This window comes from Cimex lectularius, unplaced genomic scaffold, assembly GCF_000648675.2.
Source record: "Cimex lectularius strain Harlan isolate CLEC.00 unplaced genomic scaffold, Clec_2.1 scaffold338, whole genome shotgun sequence".
Classification (NCBI taxonomy): Eukaryota; Metazoa; Arthropoda; class Insecta; order Hemiptera; family Cimicidae; genus Cimex; species Cimex lectularius.
The window spans coordinates 191,167-203,392 of NW_019392974.1; the positions used below are offsets into that span (position 1 = coordinate 191,167).

The window sequence follows — 12,226 nt, forward strand, 5'->3', positions numbered from 1 at the left end:
TAAATTAATCTAACATAATAGCAATTTTTTATTGATTATAACAACCTATGGGTGTAGCGAAGCCGTGCGGATCTCTGTGATTCGATAACGCCAAATTTCCGTCTCGTCCCAGGAACCGTTTTTTTTTGTTTTTGTTTTTCTCTCTCCACGATCGGACCCCGGTTCAAAAATTCGAACCAGAACCGGTTTGCATATCTCAAGAGGACAATTCCGCTCCGGGGGCTCTGTCCGGAACCCATCCTCATTTATTAACGGAGGGATTTTTTTCTTTTTTTCCAGAGCCGAATTCCGTTTTTTAAAGATCCATACAATCAATTGAGGTTCTTTAAATCCAGAAAAAACCTCCATTACCAGGGGAGAATGCACGTGTGGGTTGGTAGCATCGATTCCTGTAGAAAAGAACCACAGAAGAAAAAAAACAGCGTTTCACAACACCTGAGAAGAGAGGATTTTGCCTGGGATTTGGGTTATTCACCGTTTCCTATTTTGAGACGGATGGTTGGATGATTGCCCAAGATGGGGGTGGACAGTCGTGTCCTACGTAAACTTTTAATATTAAACGATCCTCCTCCAACGGGACAATGGATTTTAAGAGGTAAAAACTGACCGGTGACATATCTGGTCCGTATAATCTCGCTTTTAAACACCTGTGAACGGTTTGGCCCGATGCCACGTACACGCTACTTTTTCTTCTTTCTCCAAAAGCATTAATCCTTTATATACATTTGTTCTGTCTAATTAGGCCAGATTTCCGCCCATTTTTTTCCTTTTTGTACTCATGAATTCCCGCTGACTGGCACCCCTTTCAAACAGTCTGTGCGATTAAAAAAATGATAAAAATTTATACAATATTTTAGACAAAGAACACTGTAAATGTCCCAAAGGGGTTCAATATAACACTAGTCGAAGAAGAAATTTATGTTCGATTGGTTAAAAATATTTCGAATAATTGTGGCGTCCTACCTTATAAAATACTTAGTATGAGCTTACAGGGACTTACAAAATGGTGTTACCTGTTCAATGCATTTGGAATAGAAGATTTAGAGAAAACCCAGACATTTTGAAACAACGGACAATTTGTACAAAAATATAACAAAATGCACACTCTTCAGGGTTTTTCCTAAATCATATTTGGCTTAAATGAAGCCAAGCGTCATTTCTAAGTCCTAGCACTAGCCGATTCTGAGAAATGGACGTCGAAATATGGACTTACATAAAACGTTTTTCCTTTTCATGACTTTTTTCAACTTGAATTAATTAACATCCCTAGTTGAGGCCCTAAAGTTGATGTATTTGTAGATTTTTCTAAATATTACAAAACAGTTTAAATTTGGCTTAAATGTAAGCAAAGATAGTTCTATAATTGTTCAAAAATATGAAGTCATATGACATTCTGAATCGGAAAAATGAACGTCCAAATATAGGATGGAAAGAACGAAGTTTATTTTGGCTTGATTGGTTAAAAAGCCTGTCCTAATTAATAAGAAAAACTTAGTGTAATCTTACCAGGATTTAAAACGACCTGGCTGTTTCTGACATCTGCATGCCAAAATATCGAGAAAAAATATAACAAAAACACAACTTCTATTTTTCTTTTCTAAATCAAATTTGGCCCAAATACGTTAACATAAAATGCAATTTAAAAAAGTCCACAAATGAAAGTGATATACCTCTTCTGAAAAACGCAAATTGTTTCTTCACATTTCTCAAATGAATGAACATCGGCAAAATTTTGGCCAAAAAAATAGTTTGAACTTGCAAGAACTTAAAACAACCTGGTGCTGGTTGTTTCTGACATTTTCAGGCCAAAATGCCCATAAAACGTGAAAAAAGCAAGCATATTGTTTACTATATAATGTATTCTGTTGACTTAATTTTCTCTACTGAACGTATTTTTTCAATTTTCTACAAAATTCTTGTTATTGAGAAATGATAATAGCCTGGCCAAAAAGCGAGCCCAGGCGACCATTTCCGTCAAATTCTGTTTTAAACCGTTCCAATTTTAACAGCGGAGGAAAATTACGGGCGATAAAGTCAAATTTTCCGTATCGGCCGGGGAGATTTCAGCGTTGTAAAGTCGTTTTCAAGTCCGTGATTCATACCGGACTTGGGAGAAAGTATTTGGAGAATGTCGTCTCGATTTTCCGGTGACAATTTCTCGACCACCCCGGGTTGAATTTATGATTAATAGGTCATTAAAGAAATCGGAACTCGGGCTTTTTTTTAGGGCGAAAGGGAAAATTTGCCTATTAAGGGGTGGCGAGGGATCAATCGCCCTTTTTGGCATATGTTTATATTTTTTTAACAACCACGTAGACTAACCCTCAAAAACTGATTTTCAGTTTAACTGCCGATATTTTTTAATAAATAAATATAATAAATAAAATATAAGACAAATAATATGTAAGGTAGAAGAAAATTCGAATGGTTGATAAGCGATTTTGTAATTATGTTGGCCTTTTGACTTTGGATAAGCTCTGCCCTACCTATTTTACCAAATCTGTTCCAGAATTTCCAAAAAAAAAGTATAAAATCTTAATAGAAATGTGCTATATTAATTGAAATCACTCATGTAGGTCGTATAAAAAGGATTATAATACGAATTTTCTTTGTTTTTTCATATTTGTACAGAAGGAGCGCCCATAAATTACAAATTTCCTCCAGATCCTGGACAAAAGGAATGCACAATTTTGCAGCATTATATAAATAACATAGTTCAGAAAGGTTTAAACGATTTTGCTTTAACCTAGTTCTTTTCTTCCAAAGATTCCGTACTTTCTGGATTATAAAGTAAATATTGTCAGGTTTATTGTTTAGTTGTTTTTTAATTGTTTTCATTATTTGGACTCCTCTATTTCACATCTTGCACAAGCCGATTGTTTTCCTATTGAGAACACTTAAAGAACCTTTTTTTCAGTTTTAATATGTTCAGAAAAAGGATGTCATTTTTATTTTTGGCATTTTTTAAATGTAATTAACAGGCAGTTTCGCATTAAAGCGATATAATAGAATAGTTAGACATTAATTAATATTAATCATTGAAGCGATACGAGGGAAAAAAAAGGGCTTCCTTACTCTTCCTGTATTTGGATGTCTCAGAATTGGCAGGTGTTATTATTTTAACTTTTGTAACATTTATAGAACCAATATTTGGCTTCGTTCGAGCAAAATATTACATAATTTTACTTTTATACTAAATTTTCGACATTTTGTCAAAAAATTCTAGGATTTCTTGATTTCTTTCAATTGCATCGGAAATAACTAGTGCCAAGTCTTTTGAACCTTTATATAACAGGTACGACGTTATTATTTGAAATTGGGGCCAAATTTGCCAATATCTGTTGATCAATTTGCGAAATATTAGACAAAACGTGTTTTTCAGTAGGTGGATGATATTTTCATATGTAACATTTATTTTATTTAATTTTCTAACTTTTATACAACCATCTGCGTGGAATATTTGAACATTAAATAAAATCTCTCGTTGATAGGGTACGAGAAAAAATGGAGTAAATTACGAAAAAGATAGATTTTTGCAATACTTCTTTATTTTTCCTACATTTGGACGTCCATTTCTCAGAAACGGCTACTGCTAGGACTTCATCCTTAGCAACTGATAGAACTGATCCTTGGCTTCATTTAAACCGAATTAGATTTAGATGAAAACAGGAAAGTGTGTATTTTGTTTTATTTTTTAACAGATCGTCGGATTTTTGTAAATATCTGGGCTTTCTGGATATTTTCACTTGTAAATGTTAGAAACAGCCAACACCATGTAGTTTTAAGTTAGTATAAGTTCACACTAAGTTTTTGTTATAAATTAGCAACAGGCTATTTAATCAATTAAGCCAAACTTCTTGATCCATTGACAAAATATGAAACAAAACGTGTTTTTCAAAATGGGTATCTTATTTTGATTTGGACATTTTTTTATTGCACACGTGCATAAAACAATCAGTGCTGAATAGGCCGGCATCAATTTAAATCTCTCGTTGAAGTCCTAGGAGCCAAAAAATAAGGGAGAGGAAGAAAAAGAAACTTTGTTTGGTAAATTTCGTTTTTTCCACTCTCTCTCTTTCACTCTCTCACTCTCTCTCTCTCTCTCTCTCTCTCTCTCTCTCTCTCTCTCTATNTGTATATATACAAATCATATGTATACATACAAATGTTACAAATCAAAATGAAATCTGCCTAATGAAGGACACGTTTCGTTTAATATTTCGCGAATCGATCAACAGGGATCGACGAATTTTGGCTTATTTGTTTAAAAACTTGGTCACAATCTGAAAACACTTAGAGGAAACATTAAAACGACCTTGTTTCCGACATTTGCAAGTAAAAGAATCGAGAAAACTCAACGTTTCTCAAACACACGACAATTTGCTCAGATATATATACAAAATACACTTTTTTTTAATAACGAAATTAAATAAACCAAGGATCAGTTCTATAAATCTGAGTCTGAAAAATGAACGTCTAAATACCATGGACTTTGCAAAAGAAGTATTTTTTTAAATCAAGTTAGGGCATCCATATAAATGAATATACTTAACTTCCAAATTAGCTAGCAATTTGTCTTAATATCAGAAGATATTTTTCTACTTAATTCCCTAAATATCAGTTTTTAATTATCATACTCATATTTCAAAGCAAGCCTGTAAATTCAAGTCCCCCCCCGACATTCTCTAATTAAATTAATTTCTAATAATCTTACTGGCTTCTTTTTAGGATTAATTTTTTTAATGTAAAAATAGATATTAACAGGATTGAAAAATCATCACGAGTCGGTTAATATTTGAATTTGTGTTCTGAAATTTGTTTAATCTGTTTGAACTGCACTCGATGACGATCGTTGACGTATTTCCAGTGGAATTTCATTAGAGCGAATACTCCGATCAGTAAATCTATTGGGTGTGGACTTTGGGCTCACAATAATTCTCGAAATAAGGCAGCAGAATATTTTCAATTGACTGTTTTTGTTTTGTTTTTTACTTTAGCCCAGTCAAAAACTTTATCGGAAATTTTGTGTAGTTTAAACTATTTTTTTACTCTCTTTCCATCTACTATCGAATCTTTCCCCCCCTATTGTTTTAACAGTTTGTTCCTGTCTGAATACAAACATAGTTGTCACAAAGTTTAGTGATAACGTTCAAGAAGAAATTTTCTTTTATTCTTTCCAAGAAAAATTCAACCCCTCCTCCATAAATGAGAAATTTATTTAGAAATCGTGAAATGCGGTGTGTTTGTCTTTGTAATTGTGCCATTCTTGCGTGTCGCACTCTCGACACGACACGCAAGAACGGCACAATTACACAGAAGACAAACACTTTGAGCCCTGAAGATGATCTCAATAAAGATCGAAACGTTGGCACGATAAAGAAAGTGTTATTCTGAAACCTACATCACACCAGACCGCATCTCACGATTTCTAAATAAATATCGATTAACGGTCACTAATCACCACACATAAATGAGAAAATTTTCTGTCTTGTTCATTTATGACATGCCACCAGTCTTCCAGGCTGACCAGTTTGGCAGAAATCTCAACGATAAATCTAAGTTCCTTGGATCAGAGTTGGACTTTCCGCATTATGGCCAAAGTTTGAAGGTCACGGACTTTCGTTTCACAAAAATGCTTATAAATCATATTACACGACAACTTGGTTGCCATTTTCGAATTCCATCTATCAACAGGAAGAGTAGGAAGCTAATTCTTAGTCCTTCACCAACCTGATGGGCTATCGAGATGACGATTGATATACCAAAGTATCTGACAAATATAAATTTTAAACGATTCAAATTGAACCCTAAATATGCCTAAACCTAATACGAAAAGTTCAAATTTCTGCTCAAAATATTATCTAAAAGCATCTCGACGACCTTTATCTCATCGATAAATAATAAATCCAATTACACCAACAATAGCTTGAAAATACTTTTCATTTATAGCATCCGAATCAGGTTAAGAAATGCAGTATTTATTTCCTGGCCAAAGCCTTAAAGCAAAAGGACCTTCGTCCTTACATATCAAATCTGATGTAACCAAAGGGCAGAGGGAAATAAAACAAATTAAGTTACCAAACTGACTAACGGTTCTAATATTCAAAACGAATTAAAAGTCCTTAAAACCGAAGGAGAGGAACATTCTAATCTAGTCCTTATGTAACAAACCTGACGTATCCAAGAGGCAATGGACATAGAACCAATGACCGACAATGAAATATCAACTTTCAGTCAAATGCACCATCCAAAATATCCCTTTCCATCTAGGGAATATCCATTCCGAGGACCTTAACCTTTAAATCCAACTGTAGCAATGATAACTTGGAAATATTTTTCATTTGTGGGATTTGAATTTGGACGATAAATGCAGTATTTCTTAAATGGACAATGGTAGAACGTGAAGACCATTGTAACCTTCATACTTCTATTCTTCATGAACCTGATGGGTCAGCCAGTTGGCACTGGACATACCGACATGCCACCAAACCGACACATGCGATATTTAGACGTACATACACAACTGTACAAAATTTCAGCCAAATATAACCATCCAAAAGATCACCACACCGTTTTGCACAATCCCATGGGCCTTCTCATAAAATCCAAATAAACCATCACTAAGTTGGAAATATTGTTCATTTGTGGAATTTGAATTAAGACGGGAAATGCAATATTTGTTTCTAGGACAATGGTAGAATGTGAAGACCATTGTAATCTTCGTACTTCATGAACTTGATGGGTCACCCAGTTGGCACTGGACTTACCGTCATGCCACCAAACCGACGCATGCGATATTTAGACATACATACACAAATGTACAAAATTACAGCCAAATATAACCATCCAACAGATCGCCTCACCATTTTTCACAATCCCATGGACCTTCACCATAAAATCCAAATAAACTAACGCTAACTCGGAAATGTTCATTTGTGAGATTTGATTTAAGACGGGAAATGCAATATTTGTTTCTAGGACAATGGTAGAACGTGAAGACCATTGTAACCTTCATACTTCTATTCTTCATGAACCTGATGGGTCAGCCAGTTGGCACTGGAAATACCGTCATGCCACCAAACCGACACATGCGATATTTAGACATACATACACAAATGTACAAAATTACAGCCAAATATAACCATCCAACAGAACGCCTCACCATTTTGCACAATCCCATGGACCTTCACCATAAAATCCAAATAAACTAACACTAACTCGGAAATGTTAATTTGTGAGATTTGATTTAAGACGGGAAATGCAATATTTGTTTCTAGGACAATGGTAGAACGTGAAGACCATTGTAACCTTCATACTTCTATTTTTCATGAACCTGATGGGTCAACCAGTTGGCACTGGACATACCGTCATGCCACCAAACCGACACATGCGATATTTAGACATACATACACAGATGTACAAACTTTCAGCTAAATACGACCAACCAAAAGATCACCTCGCCATCTTGCATAATCCCACGGACCTTCAACCCTTCATAAACGCTATTATATTACAATAACATGGAATACTTTCTAATTTTCGCATTTAGAATCGGGATGTGAGTCCAAATGACGATCTTACCTTACGTGCTGCCACGACTTATCCGATGGACATAAAAAGACTTTAAAAGTCCTAAGTTTCTGCCAAATGCACCAACAGAACCAATTTTGCACAATCTCAATGTACCTTCAGCCCATCGATAAACGACAAACAATCAAAACTCCTACAATTTCGTAACAAACAACAAAAAACGTTACAAATTCAAAATGATTAATGTTGAAATTTAATTGTTATGTATCGATGTGAAGAACATCCTTAAACTTGACAGTTACGAGATGTAAACACCACGCTGTCAAGGTTCGACGTGTAACTTCACGAAGTTTTTTCCAGGGCAGAGATTTCTTTCGTACTATCGAAGTGTGCCGACCTTGTGCTTAACGCGTGCACTTGACAGTGGACTTCGGTACCGTTTGCAAGAAAGGATGGAGAATGTTTTTCCTTTATAATTATTCTTAAAAAAAACAAAAACAATAATCATAAAAAATATGTAAGGTTTTAATCTCCCTCCCCATGTTGCAAAGGTTTGTAAGAAAGGTGCGGATTAACGGACACGCGACCGTCTTTCATAAGATCGGACCTTCTCCGTAAATAATCCCCCTTTCTCCATAATTCTTATGGATTTTTTTTATGTTAGTTTTTGTTTTTTTAAATTATGCCGTAGCGTCGTAATAATTCGACGTCGGTCGGAAACGAACAAGGGGCGGGTGGGGCCAAATCGATTTCTCTCTCCTGGGCTATCACCTCCTCCATCCCCCGGCGGCGCGAGCGTTTCCCGAAGGGGAAAAGCCAATTTTCGGTGGAAAAAAAGCGTTCAATTTTTTAAATTCAATTTCCCAAGTTAAAGGAAAAAATGATCTTTCCTCGAGACCGAGGAGTACTGTTGTAATTGGATCCGAAACAACTGGAGCAAATAGAGGAAGCGGTGTAATTAGTGTCTACTACCCCGTGAAAGGGTCCAAAAAGTCAAGACGTTCACCAGTCGATTCAACAAAAAAATTGTATATATATAATTAAAACAAAAAATAAATATGTCCATACTTACTCGGTGAAGAAATCAGTCGAGTTTATAATCCAGAAAACTTTTTAAGTCCGTTTCCCACTGTTGATCATCACTGTCGGCCCGGACTTCGTCTTCCTGATCGGCACTCTACACTAGTATTCTTCCACTTCTACGCCCGCTACATTTTCCGACCGGAATGCGGGATTTTCTCAACAAAAAAAAATATTTATTCTTCTTCCCCCGAGTGAGAGGAATAAACAAACTGTGGCAGAGCTGCTGGGTCCTCTGCCCAGTCAACAACCCGAAAACCCGACTGGAAAACCGGTCGTGACAGCAGATGGCAGGATGGTCGGCCGTCGGTGGAAGGGGTGGTCGTCGGACGGAAAGGCACGAACGGCCCAGCGGCGTTTCCCTCGCCGGTTCAAATGGGTCCGCGTGTACTCGCTATTTCACAAAAAACAACAAAAACACAAGTCAAGCTTACAAAAGCTGTAACACATTAAGAAAAGGACAAATAGCGATGTGCCATGAGTGTATTGAGAGACAAAAACCACTCCCCCCTTAGTTACCCTTTTTTTACTTAAGATTTGCAATAGTTATTTCTCTTTTTAAATAAAAAAATTAATCTGATTAAAACAATTTTAGTAAAAATTTGTTATGGAAACAATGAAGAAAATATTCAATTCAGTACAGAGTATTTCTTTCTCTTGCATTGATTACCGCTTGCATTCGACATGGCATCGATTTTACAAAGTTCTGAATATAGTGCTGTCAAATATTTTCATACTACTCCAACAGCTCCATTCTTAAATTTCTGCAAATTCTCAGGTATAACTGGGTGAATTTTTACTCTTTTTGACAACTTGTCCCAAAGGTGTTCGATGGGATTTAAATCGGGGCTGGCCACTCCAAACATTGAATTGAAGTCTGTTCCAAGTAGTCACCAACAATCCGATCTGTGTGAGTCTTTGAATTGTCGCGCCTAAAAATAAAACCGTCGTTAATTAGTGGCTTATAGGAAAACTTCTGATAGCACATCTTCAGTGTATCGTGCTATTGTGTTTGTATGACCTTCCACATAATTGCCTGCCCAAACCTTAACACCACTCCTCCATAGCTTCTTTGAAGTGAAAATATATCAGGGATATTTCGGTCTCCTGTTCTTCTCCAAACCGTCTCTCAGTCGTCAGAAGACCTCAAACAAAACCTTGACCTGAAAACAAGGTTTTAGTCCCATCTTGCTCACACCAATTTTCTTGTGAAACATGCCTTTATTCAAAAGGTATTATCTATGACCACTTGGAAGGATCATAGAAATGATGAATGGTGGAGTGAGTGCAGTGTTCAGTCCTTTTTAAAAAGATAGTTCCTACTCACAGTAAGATGACACTTACAGTGAGTAGGAACTATCTTTTTAAAAAGGCTTGGAAGGGTCTGTCAAAGTTTTCCCCTCATCCTCACATTTATTTTAATTCTCTCCAGAATTTTGCAATGGCTTTCACATAGATCTGTCTATATTTTCTTTTATGTCAGGAGTCAGTTGGCACTCTCAAAAGTCACGTTTTATAATAAATATGTAAGGGTGGACGATCGAGGCAGTTGTGGAGCAAGTGTACATTGTCCATGTTACATTAATACATGCTAGTAGTTTGTTTTAAGTCTACTTGTTCAGTGTTTTTGGTCACTACTCTTGAGCTCCATAAGTGAACTGAGGTCTGGTCATTGTGGTGTATATGCAATATGCCATCCTGGAGATTTATTCCTTAGATTTTGTTTTTTCAGTGGCATAATATCTAGCCAACATTTAGTAGTCTTGGCTTTAATTAGAATTTTGTCTGTATATTGTTTTCCTCTTGAGTCTGAGGTACTTTGTTTCTTTGAAGAAAGTCGTCTTTCTCTTTTATAGTGGGTGATTTTAGGTTTGGCTTCCTTCTTATTGTAAAAGTTATGATATGTGTTTTCTTAGGGTTATGTTTAAACCCATTTTCTCACACCATTTTTCTACAATGTTTAGAGTATTTTTTACCTTTGTACCTAATTTCATGGGGTGCCATCTTGATATTCATTTAGTAATTGTCAGTTATGAATATTTCTGATGGTACAAAATGAGGTTGGAAAACATTTTTGTGATAGCTTCCAAACAAATGATGCCTATCTACAAACATCATCTCTTTTGAAGAGAAGAAAAATGAATGACTTGCTGAAAGAAGATGGCAAGACACATAAAGTGTAAATGTAATTAAAAAGGATAACATTTTTTTTTCAGAATATATTTTGACAGTCTTTGGGTTTGCCCTTTTGGTAGGGCCTGGAGGGATTTTTTTTACAAGATGATTATTCTTAATCTCTTGATCTACAATTTTCACTATTGCCTTTTAGAAAAATAAAGTTGGGCTTATGGCCTGTACTGGTTTTGCCGAATCTGGTGAACTTCCTTTCACCATATATCTCTTGTATATATGCTTAGTTCATAGCTGGACTTAAAAATGCTATCCAGGATTTGCCAGGGATCCAATGCTTGTTACTGCATGGGGTTACCTCTTCCTGTGATTTATATAGATAAAAGAACTAATTGCCCATTTAATTTTGCTGGGATTTATTATATTCCTGAGAGAGCGCTTGCTGTTTTGAAGCTTGTCAGTTTTTCCACCATTCTTTAAAGAACTCAGCATTGCATTCAATACATTTTAACCTGGGAAATGAACTGATATCATGCTTTTCTCCTTATGGGTTCTGCACTCAACTGCCTTTAAAATAAAACCAGTGTTGATTGGGTGCTTTCTTTGGAATTTTCTGTGTTTTGGTCACAATGGGAAGTTGTCCAACCCTTGATTTCATGTTTTTCCTTTGGGTTTCGCTAGGACTCATTACCTGTTACTTTTGCCCTACTGAAAGATGTTTGAGTTTTAGCTCTTAGTCTGTTGAGTTCATTGTTCAACCATGGGACATCACTGTAACTTTTTTTTTAAAGCACAGCTTAGTGATTGCCTTTGAACTTTTCAGCCAGTTGATTCAGTTTCTTTGTGGTGTTAACTGCTTTATTCAGACCTACTACATCTAGTCTGAAGCATTTTTGGTAGAACAGTCAGCTAATCATCTTAGGATCTCTGAATTTGGCTTAGCAAACCATTTCCAGGTTTATAATCCTACGATCGGACATAAAGTTTCTGAAGAAGCATGCCACTTTTTGACGTTTTTGATCCATGAATAAATACTTTAAATTCTTGAATAAACATTTATGACACACTGTTACAAAAAACAAATTATAAATATCAATTTAAAAAACACACTAACATTCATCCATTGCTTACAAAACATACAAATTCATTGAATTATTTGTAAAATTACACACAGAACACTAATTCACTGATTTTCAAAAGACAACACATACTAAAAAATACAAACAACACAGCAAAGTACAAACCAATAAATGGAAGCATATAAAATTTGAAATTATTGGCATGAAGTATTTAACTTGAACCTTTATAATTCAGTTTCATTTTCATAATCTTGCCAAAAAATAATCAGGCAATAGAGGGACTTGTATCAAAATGAAATGTTTAAAAGCAAAATTACTTTTTAATAAAAAAAATTGTAAATAGAAATTTATGCAGAGCGACCGCAGGAAGCAGCAGGTGATACACTTGCCATGGCATAGCAAGTCAA

General features: G+C 35.5%; 1 protein-coding gene across 3 annotated transcripts in view; it reads right to left on the reverse strand.

Moving 5' to 3' along the window:
• The window catches only part of LOC106665974 (neurabin-1), a 42,192-nt gene extending 33,304 nt beyond the window's left edge, over window positions 1–8,888 (reverse strand). For all 3 annotated transcript variants that reach the window (XM_014392809.2, XM_014392810.2, XM_014392808.2), the window contains exon 1: window positions 8,603–8,888. The gene's annotated coding sequence lies outside the window, so the exon portion shown is untranslated. The remainder of the gene's footprint in view (window positions 1–8,602) is intronic.
• Window positions 8,889–12,226: the final 3,338 nt, after the last annotated feature.